The sequence below is a fragment of the Camelus bactrianus genome, chromosome 3 (genome assembly GCF_048773025.1).
Source record: "Camelus bactrianus isolate YW-2024 breed Bactrian camel chromosome 3, ASM4877302v1, whole genome shotgun sequence".
In the NCBI taxonomy this organism is placed as follows: domain Eukaryota; kingdom Metazoa; phylum Chordata; class Mammalia; order Artiodactyla; family Camelidae; genus Camelus; species Camelus bactrianus.
In genome coordinates this window covers 69877828-69896159 of record NC_133541.1, presented here as the reverse complement: position 1 = coordinate 69896159, position 18332 = coordinate 69877828, and the positions used below count along the sequence as shown (strand labels likewise).

The following is an 18332-nucleotide window of genomic DNA, read 5'->3' as shown; positions in this document are numbered from 1 at the left end:
TACCTTAATACAATCGGAGTCAAAATCTGAAATTCCTTCAAATGTCAGAGATATTCATTTTGTTTTAAAATTGGAAAAGGGCCCTATTTTTATCTTGATGATTTGTAGTTAGATATCTCTGATCACACTTAAATTGTAACCCTTGACAGCTTGAACTGTACTAACACAGTAGTTGTTAGGAACTAAAGCTCTTGTATCAGATGATCCTGGGGTTAAATCCTTCTATCACTTAAATACTGTTTTTGATATTAAGATACTTCACCTCTTTAATGCCAAGTTTTCTCATCTGTGAACAGATATGAATAAGAATCACACTATTTTTCTGGTATGGCTAAATGAAAAAATCAGACATAATAAAAATGGAGATGATGATACAAAAATCAGATGAACTTCCCTAACTTTCCTACATACCAGTGTGTGTTTATTATAAGAAAAGACAGTAAATTTTTCTCAGGCTTGTGTTATTTGTGAAAATGGGAATTTTCAGGTGTAGCCATCATAGAAAATAGTATGAAGAGTCCTCAAAAAACTAAAAATAGACTTACCGTATGATCCAGCAATCCCACTTCTGGGCATTTATCCAGAGAGAACCCTAATTTGAAAAGACACACACCCCAATGTTCACAGCAGCACTATTTATGATAGCCAAAACATGGAATCAACCTAAATGCCCATCAAAAGATAATTGGATAAAGAATTTGTAGTGTATATATATGTTATATATCATGGAATACTACTCAGCCATAAAAAAGAACAAAATAATGCCATTTACAGCAACATGGATGGACCTGGAGATTGTCATCCTAAGTGAAATAAACCAGAAAGGGAAAGACAAATACCACATGATATCAATTATATGTGGAATCTAAAAAAAAAAGAAAGACAAATGAGCTTATTTACAAAACAGAAACAGATTCACAGATTTAGAAAACAAATTTGTGGTTACTGGGGGTGGAGACGGGTAGAGAGATAAATTGGGAGTTTAGGATTTGCAGATACTAACTATTATATACAAAAAAGATAAACAGCAGGGTTCTACTGTATAGCACAGGGAACTATATTTAATACCTTATAATAGCCTATAATGAAAAAGAATATGAAAAGGAATATATATATACTTACGTATAACTGAATCATTATGCTATGCACCATAAATTAACACATTATAAACTGACTATAATAAAAAATGAAAAAATAAATAAGCAATTAATTGGGTACTGAAATGTAAAAAAAAAACCCTACTTCTTGGTATTACACATATTTATTAATAAGATAATATGTATACATGCACCTACAATCATTTCTGGTAAATCAACATTCCATAAAGATAACTTCCTTCTCAAAAAGTCTTGAGGTCCAATTGTAGTGGTAGACTATCTTAGCAGGCTATGTAATGATAACAAGGTTAGGTGTCTGTGAACAGTCTATGACATACATTATAAGTATCTTGTGTCACAAGGGCCCTGAGAGTTGGAACACCATATATTGGGCAGAGCAACACATATGGATAATAACACTAGCAGGTGTGTATTCTACCATTTTAAAAATGAAGAAATCAAAGTTCACAAATGTTGACATACCCAAAGGCATCCAATTAGGTCTTCTGATCCCAAAACTCATCAAATTTTCTTCTATTCACATGCACACATACACATACCTCAGTTAAAACACTTTTGTTTGAAACAGCTTTTAAAGAGAACACTTTTAGTTTAAAGTAATCTCTTAGGATCACTGATCTCTTTTCACCTATCAGCATAAGACAAAATAAGTAATTAGAATGTTTTTAAAATCAACATATTACCAAGAGGCCTTGGACATTTATAAATAAAACATCCATCACAATATTTAGAAATTCAGATAAAATGGAAAATACTATAACTCAAAAATTATAGCCTGTTTGTAAAGCATTTATAAAAGTTAATGCATACTTCTACACACTCAGTTATTATTTTCAATTACATTTTAATAATAAGTTCTGTTAGGCACTTGATTTTAAGTCTTATGTGAAAGAGTTCATTCTTTCTGTTTTTAAAAAATACTTCTGCTTCTATTTTGTTTAATTAGTTTTATAATTCACAAGACAAATAATGCAAATAAAAACATACATTTCATGGAGACCTCCAGCTCCGCTAGGCAGACTACACAGCCTTCTGTTACCATCCATCCCTGCCAGTGCCTCCTCAGTGGTGAGCTCTCACGTCATGATGCCCTCCTCTGCTTTTTCCTGCTTCTCCCTAGCTGCTTTCTGGTTCCAGCTGGAGCCAAGGTTTTATAGCCACCTAGTCAGCTGCCAGACAGCTTCCTCGGCTCCATATTGTCATCACAGCCTGATGGCAGTAGCAGTAAAATCCCTTTCACTGTGGACTCGGATTATCAACAACCCTCAGTTGGCCAAGCAAAGTGTAGAGCCATCCCAAACTGCAAATGAGAGACCCATACCAAGCACTCTCAACCATGAAACACAAGGATCCCCCCCAAAAGTAAAAAAGAAGCTTTGATTCAAGGTTTGGGGAGAAAGATGAAATGTAAGGGCACCCTTCTTCATCATGGGAATCAACACTTAACATCGGAGAAGATGTTTAACATATTGCTGGGCTTCAAGCTCATATGACATTGAGGCATGACATTGAGCACAGCACAACTCAGAACATACACGACTGCAGGTTCCTAAGTCACAAGCAAGAAGTAGATCATCCTCAAAGGGAGATGTGAGTGATCAGCATGCAATCTGGGGGAAATTTTACCTGCCACATTTCATTCAAATGCCAGAGAACATACTGAGTGAAGAGGAAAGATTCTACAGAACGGACTTCAAAGAGAGTGGACTGCCAGCTCCTCATGTGTCATGCTGTATAAATGGAAGACCAGTTCCATGACATGATTTTCACAAAATGATAGTGTCCTAGAAGGGTTTTCATTCACTCATGTTTGACATGATCAAAGGTTCAGATTCCAGGGCTTATGTACTTGTTTCTATAAACAGATCAGGAGAAGCCACCTTTACTCTGCAGCTGGACCTCCTTGCAAAACAATGTGACAGAGCATCAATGTTTATCTACAGACCACAGTGCAAAAAAGTTTTTGAGGGAGACTCAGTGAAACTAGGAAGCCAGATCTCAACTGTACCTCCACCAAACGTGTTCTAGAAAAGAAATCAAGAAATGGTATAATTCAGCACTGACTGAATAAGCTGACAGCATGATCACTCTTTACTGATAAAAGATGTAAACAGGAATGATGTTCAGTGATGTACTGTCTGCGGTTAATGAAGCTAAGGTAATAAGTGACTGCCTGTAAAACATAAAATTCTTCTAACTCCTAAGCACTTATGTGTTCACTGAACTTCCAACAAGTAGTTAACACTTAACAGGAAAGGTCTGGATATGAAACAAGCTTCTAACCTCGGAGGAGAGTACCAGCATCTGGCAGTTCAATCTGGACTCTGTGAAAGTGAAAAACTGGAATAACTTTACCAACGTTGAAAAACATAGCAACTGCATTATTAGTAATATATTTGATTGAATTGTTGAAATGAAGTCATAACTATTATGGCTTTAATAGGTAATATAACCAATATACACATAAGTACATGTGGACATAGACATACACTATTATGCATACAAATACGCACATAATATTTACATATAAATATAAAACGTGTATAAGTGTGCATATTTATAATATTACTTATCCTTTGACTCTTGTACATTTGAGCTGCTTTTCTGGTCTGGGAAGCCTACAGAAAATACGGGTTTCTAATTGTAGAAGACTATATTAAGATGGGAGATTTTTAACATTTAAGTCATGCAAACTTAACAGTGGCAGGTTGAGAGTTAATATCAACTTTAATAATACATCTAATACTTCTAATTAAGTTTACTGGTACTGCTTTCTAAATACTGTTAACCTGTGTTCTCTTGTACTTACTAACAAGGTAGAGATGATCTGAATGTTCCATAGTTTCGTATCAAAAGAGAATAAAATTTGAAATATTTAAAACAAACAATAAGAACAAAAAATATTTCCTTTTATACTATAATAAATAGCTATTTATCTAAGCAATTTTTTAGGAAAAACACCCCAAAGTGAATTATGATTAATTTTAATCTTTCCTCTGAGTCTGAGTTTTGTCTGTTTTCACCTCTATTCATGACTTTCTTACGACTTTATTTTCCATCAAATTCATTTTTTGAACAAAACGTTTTTATAGAGCTATATAAATTGTGCTAATTTTGGAATTTAAGAGAACTAACAGTGAACCCCAGGGGGAGACTCAGTATAATCACACAGTCAGTAAGGCATCATCTGATTCTAGATTTGCTTACTTACTCAGTGTTATCACATCAAGATGCTAGCTTTTCCTTTTCTGCAAAAAATTATATATATAATTGATTTGTTGAAATCACTAAATATATACTTTTCTTTTATTTCAAATTTCTAATTCAAAATGATGCATGACAAACAGAACAGCTTACGTTTTAGGGACCAGGAGAGAAAGTGAATATCATTTTAATATTTAATGAGTCAGGCATTATGATGCTTGACGTTTATTATCTTATTTGGCTCGTTAAAAAAATCTTGCAAGATGAAATCATCCCCACTTTACAGATGGCGAACTAAGACTTAGAAAACTTAAGTCCCTCGTTCAGGAGGATGTATCTCTGAGAGTGCTTGGACTGTTTCCTAGCTGGCATGATTCAAAAATTAATATTCTGAGGTCTTGCAGCCTTCCTAAGACATACTTTAAAAATTATTATTTGGGTTACTTAAAGTCATAATTTCAAAATACAGTTATAATAGTCACAGCTAAAATTCGAAGGGCATTAAGGCAGCCAGTAGATTTATGCAAACTCATTTTAAAAAATCATATTTGTAGGTAACTTATGAAGCTACCCACAACTTCATGAAGGGCAAAACAATCTGTTTCATTTCTTTTGGGTACAGTACAAAAATAATAAAAGAAAAAGTGCTTTTGAAAGTGTCTCTTCTGTATTTTTGCTTGTATATGAAATAGAATATCCTGTTTCTTAAGCTCAAGAAGATGAAATTGAGGTTAGGTGCCCAAGACCAGCGACAGAGACAGGAGCCCTATTAGATTTTCCAGAGCCTTTGTAAGAATTGTTAAATACACAAAGTCTTCAAATAAAGATAAAATGGATAAAGATTAATATTAAAAGAAAATTTCACAAGTAGAATTTTTGTATAGAAACATGTTTTCACAAAGATAAATGTTAATTGCTTATCTTCAACTAATAATTAAACTAAATAAAAACAAAATTAGCTTAATAGTTAAGCTATTATATAATATATAATATTTATTATAAATACATAAAAATTAGAAAACTTATCTGATTTTAATGAAATTCTTCTCCATTGCATGACATAAATAGTGGCTTAAAAATGAATATCTCCTATTAAATATTGTGCTCCTCTCAGAAATATCTAAGCAAATGAGAATGTGTAATGCAGATAGCAATAGATTTCTCCTTTTCAGTGGAAAACATTTGCATCATTTTCATGTTCATGTGCAGTATAATTGTAAACATTGGCACATTAAAGCTCTGAGTAAATAACTTATTAACAAGTTATTATTAATGTAAAAACACATTGACTTTTCTCAGAAATCTTAGTGCCATGTTTTCATTGAATGTTTTTGTTTATATACAGTTTGTTCTTGTCTGTGATTAGCTTCGTTTTTCTCAAGTGTTTGAAAATTTATGGGCAAAGAAAGGTTAACCAATGTAACTTCATGTTTTGTTCACCATAGCTATTACTTCCTTGTGTAGTTGGCCTCCAAGCGTATTATTTGAAAAAAATACATTGGATTAAAAATCATGTTACAACTGGACATATTTGGCTTTTACGTCACCTTGTTTGTACATTGAGCAAAATAGTCTTTCTCTTTATTTTTCAAATGGATATGCAACTCTAAGGATATTTTTAGAATCATAATTGTAGTTCACTAATTTCCTTTTTAATTTACTGTGCAAATGGTGATACCTGAGGAAATCTTCTTAAAAGTAGCAGTTTCTTCTTTAATCACTGAGGTTGAATTCAGTCACATGGGGCTGTGAAGAATTTTGTTCTGATGCTTCCTATTTATTAATAGTTAAATGAATTAATAATTGGCTTTGATTTCAGGGATGTCAATTTGGGAGGTAGGGTGTACAATGGTAAAAATATTACAAGGTGAAAAATAAGCTAAAGAGTTCGTATGTCTATTTGATAGCACATTAGTGTTTTATGTCTTTCAAGGTGAAAGTTGACTTACTCTATTAACAAAGTTCACAGCCCCTGAATGATCTGGCAGCCTTCTGCTATAATCTTCTCCATGAGGTTTATCATTGCCAGGACTATAATATCATTCTATGGGTTTTGAGGAATTTCTTTAAATTATAATTATGACAAACTAAGTCATGAGACATGAGAGACTAAGCAATTTGATGGATCAGTGAACACTGAACATAAAATCTATTTTTAAAAATTATCCTCTTGAAGCTTCTTTTAAAAAGTTTTTATAACCATGTCTATATACATCTGTTAGAAAAATGAATGGTTTCTGCCAACCATATTCTGTTAAACCTTGACCCATTTGAAAAATTCTTATACTATTTGCTCCCACGTTACCTTCAATTTATTTGACCTTCCCCCATGCCAGTGAGAATAAACTGGTTTTTTTTTATTCCAATGGAGTGGAATTGGTACTTCTATTTGTATTTTTATCACTGTGCTATAATTATTTGTGAGTGTTCTTTTGTCACTGGTTTCAGGGTGAACTTGTTGCAGGCAAGGACATTATGTCATTATTCATCTTTCATGTATTCATGTTGCTTATAAGCTGAACTGTATCTGAAACAATGAACACTTTCCAAGGAATTTTACTGAAGAATTTTTGATCCATAATTAAGCTTAGTTAATATTTGCTGAATGAACTAAATGCCTTTGTTTCTGATTGAACAAAACACGATGAATTAAGAGAGCAGTTGACTACAGTGGCTGTAAGTATTAGATAAGAGACAGTTTTCCTCTAAGGGAACACTTTCTTCCAGCCTATCTTACAAGATACTAACTTCATAGACTCTTTCCTTGAAATTTTGTGTCCTTTCAGTTCTGTGGCAGACGATTATTTGCATAAATAATTTTCTTTTTGCATGTTCATTTTCTTTTTCTTAATAATACCAACACATTTGGAGGGGAGCAGCAGTGTATCTGGATAAGTTTCCTGATCTCCCAACTTTTCTTGCAACTAGGGATGGCCTATGTTACTTTACCTAACTAACGAGCAGGCATTGTTAGAGCTCAAGACATCACTTTAAAGGATGACAAAATCAGCTAGTTTGAGTTTTTGCTTCTTGTAGTGAAAGATATTTGACTAGGAAGATAAAAGCATGCACTGTAAAGCTGCAGTATCATCCCTGAAGTGCTCATATATTTATTTGGTAAGCCAGATAAATCTAATTGGATTAAACATGTTTCTATTTCATGAACATAAAACCAGGAAAAATGTTTTAGTAAATAGTGCACTTAATAGAATGAGAAATTGCAAAATTCATTTTATAATTTTCAAAACAAAATCGTATTTGTAAGTGATTTCAGCTTACAGTAAGAGAGAAATGTTTTCAGTTGTGTTTTTATGATATTTCATAATAAACAATTATCTCATATTGTGAGAACATCATGATAATGGGACTCAAAAGTAGCATAGGATGTGTATTAGAAAATACTTAAAATGAATATATAGGTATTTAATTTATTGAAATAATTCAGCATAACTAATATCAAAATGATAAAAGTTAGTGACTTAATTTAACAGAAAAAAAACCAACAGAGCACTAATCACCATCATAAAATTAAATTGTGCAAAATATTACTTACCAATGGAGAAGCTATTCCAAAAGCTGTGGGAGACAGAAACTATTATAACACACAAGAGGAAATTTTCAGGCCACAGGAATGGAAGAGGAACCCATGGAGATACCGTATTGAAACTGTCTGAAACATGGATGGTGAAGTGAATCTCTAAAACATCCTAAGGAGATGCTGTACTATCATGATCCCCTGTGATGAAAGTTTTGCATCTCTCTCTCTGAAGCCTGTCCAGCACTTAAAAATTAATAGAAGTCTATTAATCTGTTCTAGCAGAATACTTACATTGTTTGAACCCATTGTCATATAGGAAATATTGAACAACCACTCTTTGTTCTCAGAATAAACCATTTTGAAAGTCATGGACATTAGTCTCTCGATTATATTTTTTCAAGATTATATAAGTCTGAATTATTTTCTATAAAGTCTTTGTTATTCTACTGTCAATATTCTTGCCAAAAAAACTTTTTAAACATGAGACTAAGAAAGGACTATAAAATTTTAACAGAATATTATAATTGTAGATTTAAAAATAACATCAGTCATTTAAATTTGACCAATATATTATCATCAGGAAATCATTAACAAGTAGTTTCTAGCTTCTGCATGGATTGTTTAATGAGGGTACTCTTCTCCATTCTAAGTGGATCAGATAAACTTTTTGCCTCTTGGTTGCTAGATCATGCTTTTACTCTCCTTTTCACTCTATAGCCCTCTATGTAGTCGAAGATGTGTCATTCTCCCTCTGAAGACTTCTTTCTATTCTTTAGGCTACATTCAAACAGCCACCTCAAGTATCTCTAATATGAAGAGTATTTTTAATTTTTTCAATGTAATAGTGGCCCCTTTGGAACCAATATGTCTTGTTGAAACTCTGCTTTTCTTTTTTCTTTTTTTTTTGAATATGTTCACTCCCCTCTCCATGACTTGAAAACTGCATGCTTACAGTTAATTGTTGAACCCAAATAGGGTACTTCACATGAACCACAGTTTATTCTTGCGAGCACATGGAACACCTTCAGTAGACATTGCAGAAGTAACTAGATGAAGAAATTTAAAAAAATTAATTAGTTTTCCATGACCGCATTTAGATAAAACCATGCTGGCTTCCCTTCATATTTGCAACCCTTTCTAAAGAGAATATTTTAAATTATCTAGTACAGAATTCTCCTTGAGCATAATGGAAATCTCAGCATTTGGAGGGTGCACTTTGTTTTAATTAGAATTGTCTCTCTTTATCTCCGTTCTTCCTTTAGCTCTCCTATTCCCTGATGTCCTCTTAGTTCACTGCCATCAGTTCAGGCATCTTATCACTACCTTATAATAACCCTGTGGGAATGTAATGTGCCCAAGCCAAGTATTTAAATCCACATGTCTCTTTTTTAAGGCCCTCTATTTTTCTTGGGACTCAAGCTCCACCAGAAATCATTTGTTATCTACTTTATAGCTCTATGAGTATTGTTCTGGACAGAATAGTCAGAAATGAAATGGGACCTGAGGAATTAATTATGTTTTCTCTGTTGTTTCCTTCTATTACAGCATTTATCCCAAGCTGCAGGCAGATGAATTCCTTATGTTTCTGCTTTTCTTTCCACAAGGGTAGCTCATTATACACTTCAATTTCCAGTTAATTTTTATATACTAATTACAGTGGTCTGTCTTACCCCTGAGAATCACTGTCTCTTTGTGTATTCATGCAAATTTTTCAACACTGATATCATGCTATTGCAGATTTCTCATCAATAGCAAGAAAACAGTGTATAGTCCCTCCTTCTTAGTCCTATATTGTGCCTTTACTTCTCTTCCTGTCTTCAATTCAAATGTCTTTTGTGTTCCTTCAGACGCCTATTACTGGCATATGTCAACATCACTTCTAAATAAGTCAGTTTTATTTAGCATGCTACACTTCATTACTTTATTCTTTTCTGTCTTCAATCTCTTCTGACTTTGATCATATACTTGTATTCAGTGTATGTCTTTTTAAGTATATATCTTCAGTTTTTGCATGTGTACATTCAGTGACTAATCAAATGGATTTATTTAACATTTAATAATCTTAATTTAACACCAACTGCATGCAAGAATTTTATGAAATCAGAGACATCAAAATGAAAATGGCAAAATTCCTGATCTCAATTATCTGTTGGGAGAAGATATAAAATTTAAAGAAGTATATATTATGTATGCTGTTCTCTATTAAAAGAATGCTTCCCTTCCACTTTAAATCTTACTCTAATTTTTCTGACCTGGCTCAATTTTAGTATAAATGTTGCCAAAAAGTCAGCCTCTGCACCCCAAAAAACCGAATTCAGACTCGGAGGCAGAGTTTTGGGAGCAAAGAAAATAGCAGCAATATATTGCTTCGCCCAGCAAAGGGATTGACAGCAAGCTAATGCCTTAAAGACTGTGAACCCATCTTGGGGTTGGGATCTTGAAGTTTCATAGAAAACCTGGATGGAACAGAAAAGATGATAACAATCAGGGTGTTTTACAGGGTGCTATATTCCTCTTCACCTCAGTGAATCTTAAGGCGGAACTCCGAAGGGTCTGTCCATTCTTCTGAGATTATCAATGTGTTATCTCCTTCCTGGAGCACATCGCCTCTGGGTTAAAGTTATTCTCAGTAAAGAATAGATCAGCAAACAGCTTTGAATCAGGGAAGTCAGTTTGCTTTATACTCCTTCATAAACTTAGAATCATTCTTCTTTCAGACTGAGTTTAGTGATGAACCTCTGTGATCTGACCACCCCTCATGCATAAATTAGCTAAGCTACTTATATGAAAAATCATAAAGTCTGGCTTGCTGTCCATCAGCCTTAGGGCCTGTGGGTTCCTAATACATGTACACATCTCTGTATTCTCAGTGCTTAGAGTTCAGAGATGATACTCAATAAATAAGTTTTGATTGCCCAAATGAATGAATGACTATGTATTATAATAGAGATTGAAGTACACATCATTGAAAAGATAGATAATCTTCCTTTGCACAATATTTTTTGTTTACTTTTTATTAGAATTAGTTCTTCATTTAGTTGATAATTATCATATTTTAATTCATCTATATCAAATATAAGAAATAACCTCCGCATTTTGTAAAACAGAGATTTGTGGATTATTTATATTTTCCTTCTTAGTGTTATAACATGTTCTAGCTGAATTAATTTTGAGAGATTTAAAATATCATTGTTTTATTTTATCAAATTATGATTTAAAGTAGATGCCTACATTTATAATTATATGAACCCCACCCAGTTAAAACTCTCTCTGTTGATATTAGGGGTAGCATGACTGTCATTAAAGATGAATGGAGGTCACATATTAATATCATATTAATTTTTATTTTTACAAAGACCTTGAAGCAGTTCTTATAATAAACCCTTAGATAAGCACCTGGTCCATCTTACTCTGTCCTGAGTTGTATGAATGTCTCCCCTGTATTTATATCTCAGTAATAGCATCATTAAATTGCTGGCTCGGACTTAACTTGTCACTGTGAATTTTTGTAAGTGGCTCTTGTGGGATGTACTTTTGTAATTTTCTGTCAGTGGGATGTGGTTCTGTAATTTTCTGAGGTACCTGAGTGGAGATTTTCAAGAAACATAAAGGGGCTACATGGTCAGCTACGTGTAGAGATCAGGAATGAAGAGTTGCTGGGATGAACCAATCAGTTTCAGCTTTTTGTGAATATCAATCTAAGAAATAGATTTTAATTCCCAAGATGAGCAAAGTAAAATGGTGCAGATGGATCATAAAACTCAGTTGTTCCCCAAATTAAAAAAATAATAATAATAATAAAAAGAAGGTCTGTGGTATTTTTTTTTGATATCTAACATCTTTAAATATTTATAGTTATATATCTAAATATTATCATTTACAAAATGAAATATCTGGACATCCTAAAGCTAAGACTGAATTCACCCAGTTTCTGTCTCGCTACATTTGAAAATCAGTATCTAGGTTAAAAGTAGATAAAGAAAGGTAACTCAGGCCCTTGATACAATGACTTTAACGACCTCAAAGGGTTTGGAGAACTACTGGAGTACCGACAACTCTTGAACACTTGATTTATTTGTTGGGCGCAGGGACTTTTCTCCTGTTATTGCCAGCCCCTTGAGAAAGTCAGTAGTACTTTAAGAGGGAGACTGTAGGAGAGTTAAATTACACATTAGATTAAGAAAAGCTGATGCAAATAGATTGTTTACATGTCCAATACTTTATCCAGCTCTGAGCACAACGTTCTATCTAACAGAAACTGAGTGATCAAGTTTGAGGATAATTAAAACATTTTCTGCTGCCAGAAAAAATGATCAGTGCATGGAATAAAGTGCCACAGAGCATGTTCCTGTATGGAGATCTTCACAAATACAAGAGATGCATTAAATTTAGGCAGGTTTCCTGCACTCTCTTTTAATTAAAAATAAACACAAATAAAATTGGATATCATTACCCCTCCTACCCTATAGTCTAGAAGATGACAATAATATTGATACTTCTCCTGTTCCTCCTCCTCCTACTACCAAAATCATTTAATTATACTATAGAGCACCTATGTATTTCATCTCCTTTATTTTATAGAAGAACCACATGAAGGCATATTTTTGGCTTATGACATTTTGCTTAATAAACTTGTTAAGTACAACAGTTTTCTATTCAAGTCATAAATTTTAGTGATCCTCTCTGTTATTATGTTGTATAATATGTTATTTTAATTTTTTGAATAATATTGATAACTTTCTTCCTTTTTTCACCTATAATGGGATATATTTTAAGACATTAAAGCAACTTGAGGAAAAGAGAATATCTTAATGCAGTTAAAATTGCAATTTTTATCAACATGCATTCACAAACACTTTTAATCTTATCTCCTGTAACTACTAACAAGTCTTTGTTGAGCATTCCTGATTCTCTTCCCTTAACATTATTTTACTGGTGTTGATTTCCCTTTAATCCTTAGCTAACATGTATATAAAAAAAGTCAAAATCTTTTAGGAAAAAAGGTATACTTTTAATTAGGATTTAACTGTGAAAAATCTTATTCTATTTTCTATTTGTTAAAGAAATACAATCATGTTTTCAAGTATATCACATGGCATAGTATTGATAAGTGATGAATACAGTAAGAATTTATTTTGAAAGTTTTTGAAATGTCTGTCAAATTAACAGGGGTAAAAGTGATTCTCACATCTATATTTGATTGAGTTGTATACAACTGCCAATATTTGATAACCTTTGACTTACAAAAATGGCACATTTACTTCATTTTAAAGTAAATACACAAAGTTTATATTTCAGGGAAATAATAAACTTGATAGTTCCTATTTTAATGAGATCTTAATAATTATGTCTTAAAGATTGTTTCTTTTCCTGCTTTTCAGGAAGTGTAATGAATGTTATCATTGCAGTGGGAAATATACCATATATCCTTTTTTGCTGTGAAAGTTTTCCAAATTTTAGATGAAAAGTGCTTCCATCTAAAGAAAACTCCCAGTTACCATTTTCAGACAATTTGCAGGCATCGTGGTTCATAAGAAAGGGCTTGGTCTCTGGAATCAGGGAAAGATACGTTGGGGTGCTTGCTTTACCATTGTGTGACCTTAGTCTTCCGTTGTCTTGACCTCTCTGAATCTCATTATCTCCATTACTCGTTAAAACGACACCAGACACTTTCTCTGGAGTTAAAGTGGGTAACAGATATGCAGTGCCTGGTCCCAGGGAGTGTAGGCGCTCCCTCCTGCTGACCTAATCAGTAAGCACTGACTGTGCCTTTCGTGTAAGGCCATGCCTTCTATCATATGTACTTGGTTTTGGTAAGCTAGAAGTGCTCTGGATATGGCTTTGTGGAATGCTTTCTTTAGAATACAGTGTAGTAGTATTCTCTGAACTGGCATTTTTGTTTTAATTTTTTCTTAATTTCTTCTTTATTAAAAGCAATGGGTATTGAACAAAGAAAGACCAAAGTAGCAGCATTACAACTAACAAAGTGAGCCTAACATTGAAAATGCAGACCTGGAGATGAGTAGGGGTGAGACACACAAGTCAGACTTCTAAGAGGATGGATCTGGAATCCTTTTGTGTTGAGATTTTTACTGGAAATCATAATCTTTTGCTACTTAGAGCCATAACCTGTGAGGATTATTTAATAATGAAAATATTTCAGCCATCTTACTACCCCTACTACAAATAATAGCAAATCATGTTGAGTGATCACTGTATGTTAATTGCTATGCTAAGGCATTATCCCATTTAATCATTACAACATTATAAGTCACTTATAGCATTATCACTTTAAAGATGCAGAAACAGAGTCTTAGTGAGCTTAAAAAAGTAAGTGTCTGAATTTTAGCCCAGGATTGCCTGACATCATAGGAACCAAGCTCTTAGTCGTTATATCATATTGACTTTCTTCTTATTATTATTTCTGGATCATATATGGAGAAAGAATATTTCTCTTTCAGGAAAGCTATCACATTTATCAGAAGAAAACAGTTTTTGCTTAGTTTTATTTATTCTTTTTGAAATGACTTTAAAAAGGAATATATGTGGTGGTCCACATTTTCATATTCCAAGAAAAAGAATAAGTTTGTTGTTAAGAAGGAAAGGCATAACACAGGCAATCTGTTTAACCTTGTTCCATCTCATTAAAAAACAATTCTACTAAAGATATGGAGCTATAACTAGGTTTGGCATCAAACAAAATTAATTATCTCATGTTTCTAGTCAGTTCTCCTAGATAGATTTCTAAATAACACCTGCTACTGAAGCAGCTCTCCATGGGCGTAACATCACAGCTATACTGCTTTGTAACTCTCCGTATCGCTGAAATCTCTGTCGCCTTATGAAGTTTAAAAGAAAGCAATCTATGTTATTTTCTTTTTTTAATATGATTGATTGTATCAGGATAATTGTTAGAATTTAGCTGATAGATCTCCCTTCAGAATTATATAATATACATTTTTTTCCCGTTCTCTTAGGATTTAACTAGAATGTGTGACCCTGTGCTCCTGGGTTTCTATAGAACCAGGATGAAAGGGATATTGTGTTATTGCTGAGTCCTGACACAGTGGTGAGACAGAGGCTTCTCTGCCTGTGCTAATGATGCAGGAAAACAGACGTGGGGCATGTGGAGGGCCGTGTCCAAGGTCTCGGTTGAGCCCCTGGGATGTGCCCTGCCAAGGGTGGGTCCTTGGCTTCGCACAGGAAAGAATTCAAGAGCGAGCTACAGTTGAGTGAAAGTAGAATTATTCAGAGAGATACGTTGAAAGGCAAGAGAAAGGCCATGAGGTGTAGGGGTTGGGTGCTGAGATTAAAAGTAGGTACGTACTCCATTCTGTCTATGTGGGCCTTCTTGGAAGAGGGAGAGAGAGGGGCAGCTGCGAGGCACCCTGTTGCTAGTTGTTATGGGCTTGGTGGCTTCATATGCTAATAAGTGGAAGGACCAGTTTAAGTAGCCTGGGGAAGGGGCTGGGATTCCCACGAAGTTGGCCATTTCCCACTCTTTGATCTTTTGTGGCTAGCCTTGGGACTGCCATGGTGCCTGTTATTCACCATGTTAATATATTACAATGAGTATATAATGAAACTCAAGATCTACTAGAAGTTAAATCTCTCATCATCCTGAGCCTCAAGGCCTACTGGGGGTTGAATCTTTCACCATTTTGATGTTAATTGCTGTAGCATTCCTTGAAGAGCTATGCCCCTGTCCCCTTACATCCTGTCTCACTAACTCTGGATTCCCTTTAGTGGGGCATGTTTTGGAGAAGTTCTAGGCCAGTGACCCCTTTCCCTCTTGCTGGCTGTGAGTCAGTCCTGAGAGAGAAGTTAATCTTCCACTGTTCCACCTGAAAAGAAGTAAACTGTAGTGTGAGAAGGCAGATACATGTGATTCAGCCTGGTCCTGCCATTTGTTAGCTGTATTCTTCAGGTTCCTCATCTGTGAGGTGATGATAACAGCGTTGTTGATCTGCAGTTTCCTGGAGAGCTTCCTGCGTGCAATCTGAAACTGGCCCCTGTTCACAGAGGGCAGGGGGAGAGATCTAATAGAAAGACGTAGACCACTCCAGATTGCTAGCTGGGGGGTTGAACAAGCGAGAGAATTTACTGAAAGACAAGCATATTTCCTGCACCCACCTGTCAGAATCTCAAAAGTTTGTATAGAGGCCTTAACTGGTATTAGTCATGTACATAGTGCAGATAGTCTCATCACCACATTGTTATCTCAAGGCTGTGTCCCTGGGGCAGCTTCTGGGAGCCAGGGAGGCAAGCGGAACACACGTTCCAAGGACACGGGAGGGTGTGCGTTGTGTCCAGTTGCTCTGTCCAGCTTATGAGCCAAACCAGTGATCATGTCTTTTTGATGACCTCCCACAACATTACAGGAATGTTGTGGAGTGAGGTAGATTAGAAAGGCAGCAATATTTGTAGACTAGACAGTACATGCCAAGTATTGTGCTTTTACGTGGATTATCTCATTCTCATCACTTCTGCCCTTAGCAAGTATTATAGTGACCCACATTTATAAACAAAGAAGCTGGAGATCAGAACTATTAAGCCTTTGTTCATGGTCATGTGCTGGGGAGTAGCAGAGGTAAGATTTAAACCCAGGTCTTTGAGACTCTAAAGATAATGTGGGTCATCACTATGCAGGGTAGTGATTAGCATGAGGGAGGGCTTAATGTGTCTCCATTACTGTTTAACACTTAGAACAAAGGCTGCATTCCAACAGTATCCCTGTTGACAGTGGAGAGCCTGAAGTCTCTTTCAGGGCTGGAGCCAATTATAGAGACCATCGGGTCCTTGTCTGAGAGGTATAGCTCAGGGACAAAAGTTTTAAAGTATAATTTTAGGCCACTGGCTTTCTAGATCTCCGTATAATGTGTTTATAGTAATCACTTTAAATTTTAATTTAATTTGCTTTTTAAGCTTTAATATAACAATCAGATCTTCTTTGGAAGACTGCGTGTTATTTAAAAACAAACCAGTATTTATACTATTAAGTGGCTGACGCCCAGAACAATTAAGCCCTTTATCCTTGTACATATCCATTACTGTAAGAAGTCCAGGCTTCCCTTCTATCCCCCATTTTTGTGTGACCCTGAGGAACGTGTTTTCTGACCCCAACTCCCACAATCTCTAACTTCTCTAACACTCCCCTATGACTACTAAAAGTCATGAACTTCCAGAGTTGGATCTTCCATAAGAAGAGAGACTGCAGCCACCTTATGTCAAGTGTTTTTTGTTATTGTGTTGTTTCTGCATATCTCTCAAACCTCTGGGTTGACAGGGCGTAAAAGACCTTTTAGTTCTTCATTGATGCCTCAAAGTCATTCTGTCTCTTCTTTCTCTAAAACAGAAGCAAACCCACAAACACACTAGAAACTATAGAAGAAAATCTGATGGAATTAACATTATAGAATTTTTTAAATATGTGGAAAAAACATTTTCGACAATAAATAAATAAATGAAAACTTGGGAAATACATTTGCAATATACGTAAAAAAATTATATAAACTTATACAAAAGCCTTTGATAAATATGTGCACATTATAAATAATAAGCCAAAAATTGTAGATGAAAAATTCATATGAAAAAAGAATTCAAGATCATCAGTATACACATGAAAATTATTTATCCTAATAAAGTAAATTTAATCATTTCTATTCATCATATTGATAATGATTGAGAATATAGAAAATGATCAGTTTATATAAGAGAATCAGGCTAGGAAAATGTCCAGGCACGACAAAATCTGACATTTTCAAAGCATGAAAGCAGGTCAGTATTTCTGAAATACACTAACAAATGAAAGAGACAACTCATGGAGGCTGTTTGTAGGCTATGGGACTGAGTGTAGATTTGGAAGTGAACTGGGAGTATCTTTGGAGTTGTAAACAGGCAAGTGACTGGTTTGTTTAAATCTTTGAAAGGTCACTATGGCTGTGCTGGGGGGATCATATGATGGCAGTAGGGGCACAGTGACTTGGTGGTGTCCGCATTGCTCTATGTGGAAGATCGTGATGCTCTGGGCCAGTGCGGTGGCTGCAAATATGAAAGAGGAGAATTGAGAACCATTTGGGAAGCCAGATTTTCAAAACTTGCTGTTGTTGGTGATGTAAAGAATGAAGGATAAAGAAAAAACAAGCAGTTTGTCCAAGTGAATATTTCATTAAGGATGGAGCTGGGTTTTGAGCCTGGCCCTGTCTACTCCAATGTCCCACGTGCTTTCACAGGGGTAGATATATTGGGTTGTGAAAGAAACTTCAGTGTCCTTCACTTACTCAGGTCCTCTCAAATGCACTGAGGTGGCTTTAGAATGTGTTCTTATGGTACAGGCTTCTGTAAATCTATTTTAACCATGGTTCAGTCCACTGTCTTTCTGCCCAGTGACCAAAATGGCTTTAAAGTTCCCCTAGCTGGACTAAACATTAGACAGATTCCCTCCTGAGGTACCTACCTCCCTTTTCCTAGAG

General features: G+C 34.8%; 1 pseudogene; it reads left to right on the top strand.

Moving 5' to 3' along the window:
• The first annotated feature begins 2087 nt into the window (after positions 1 to 2087).
• On the top strand, positions 2088 to 3467 carry LOC105070051 (myotilin pseudogene; annotated as a pseudogene).
• Positions 3468 to 18332: the final 14865 nt, after the last annotated feature.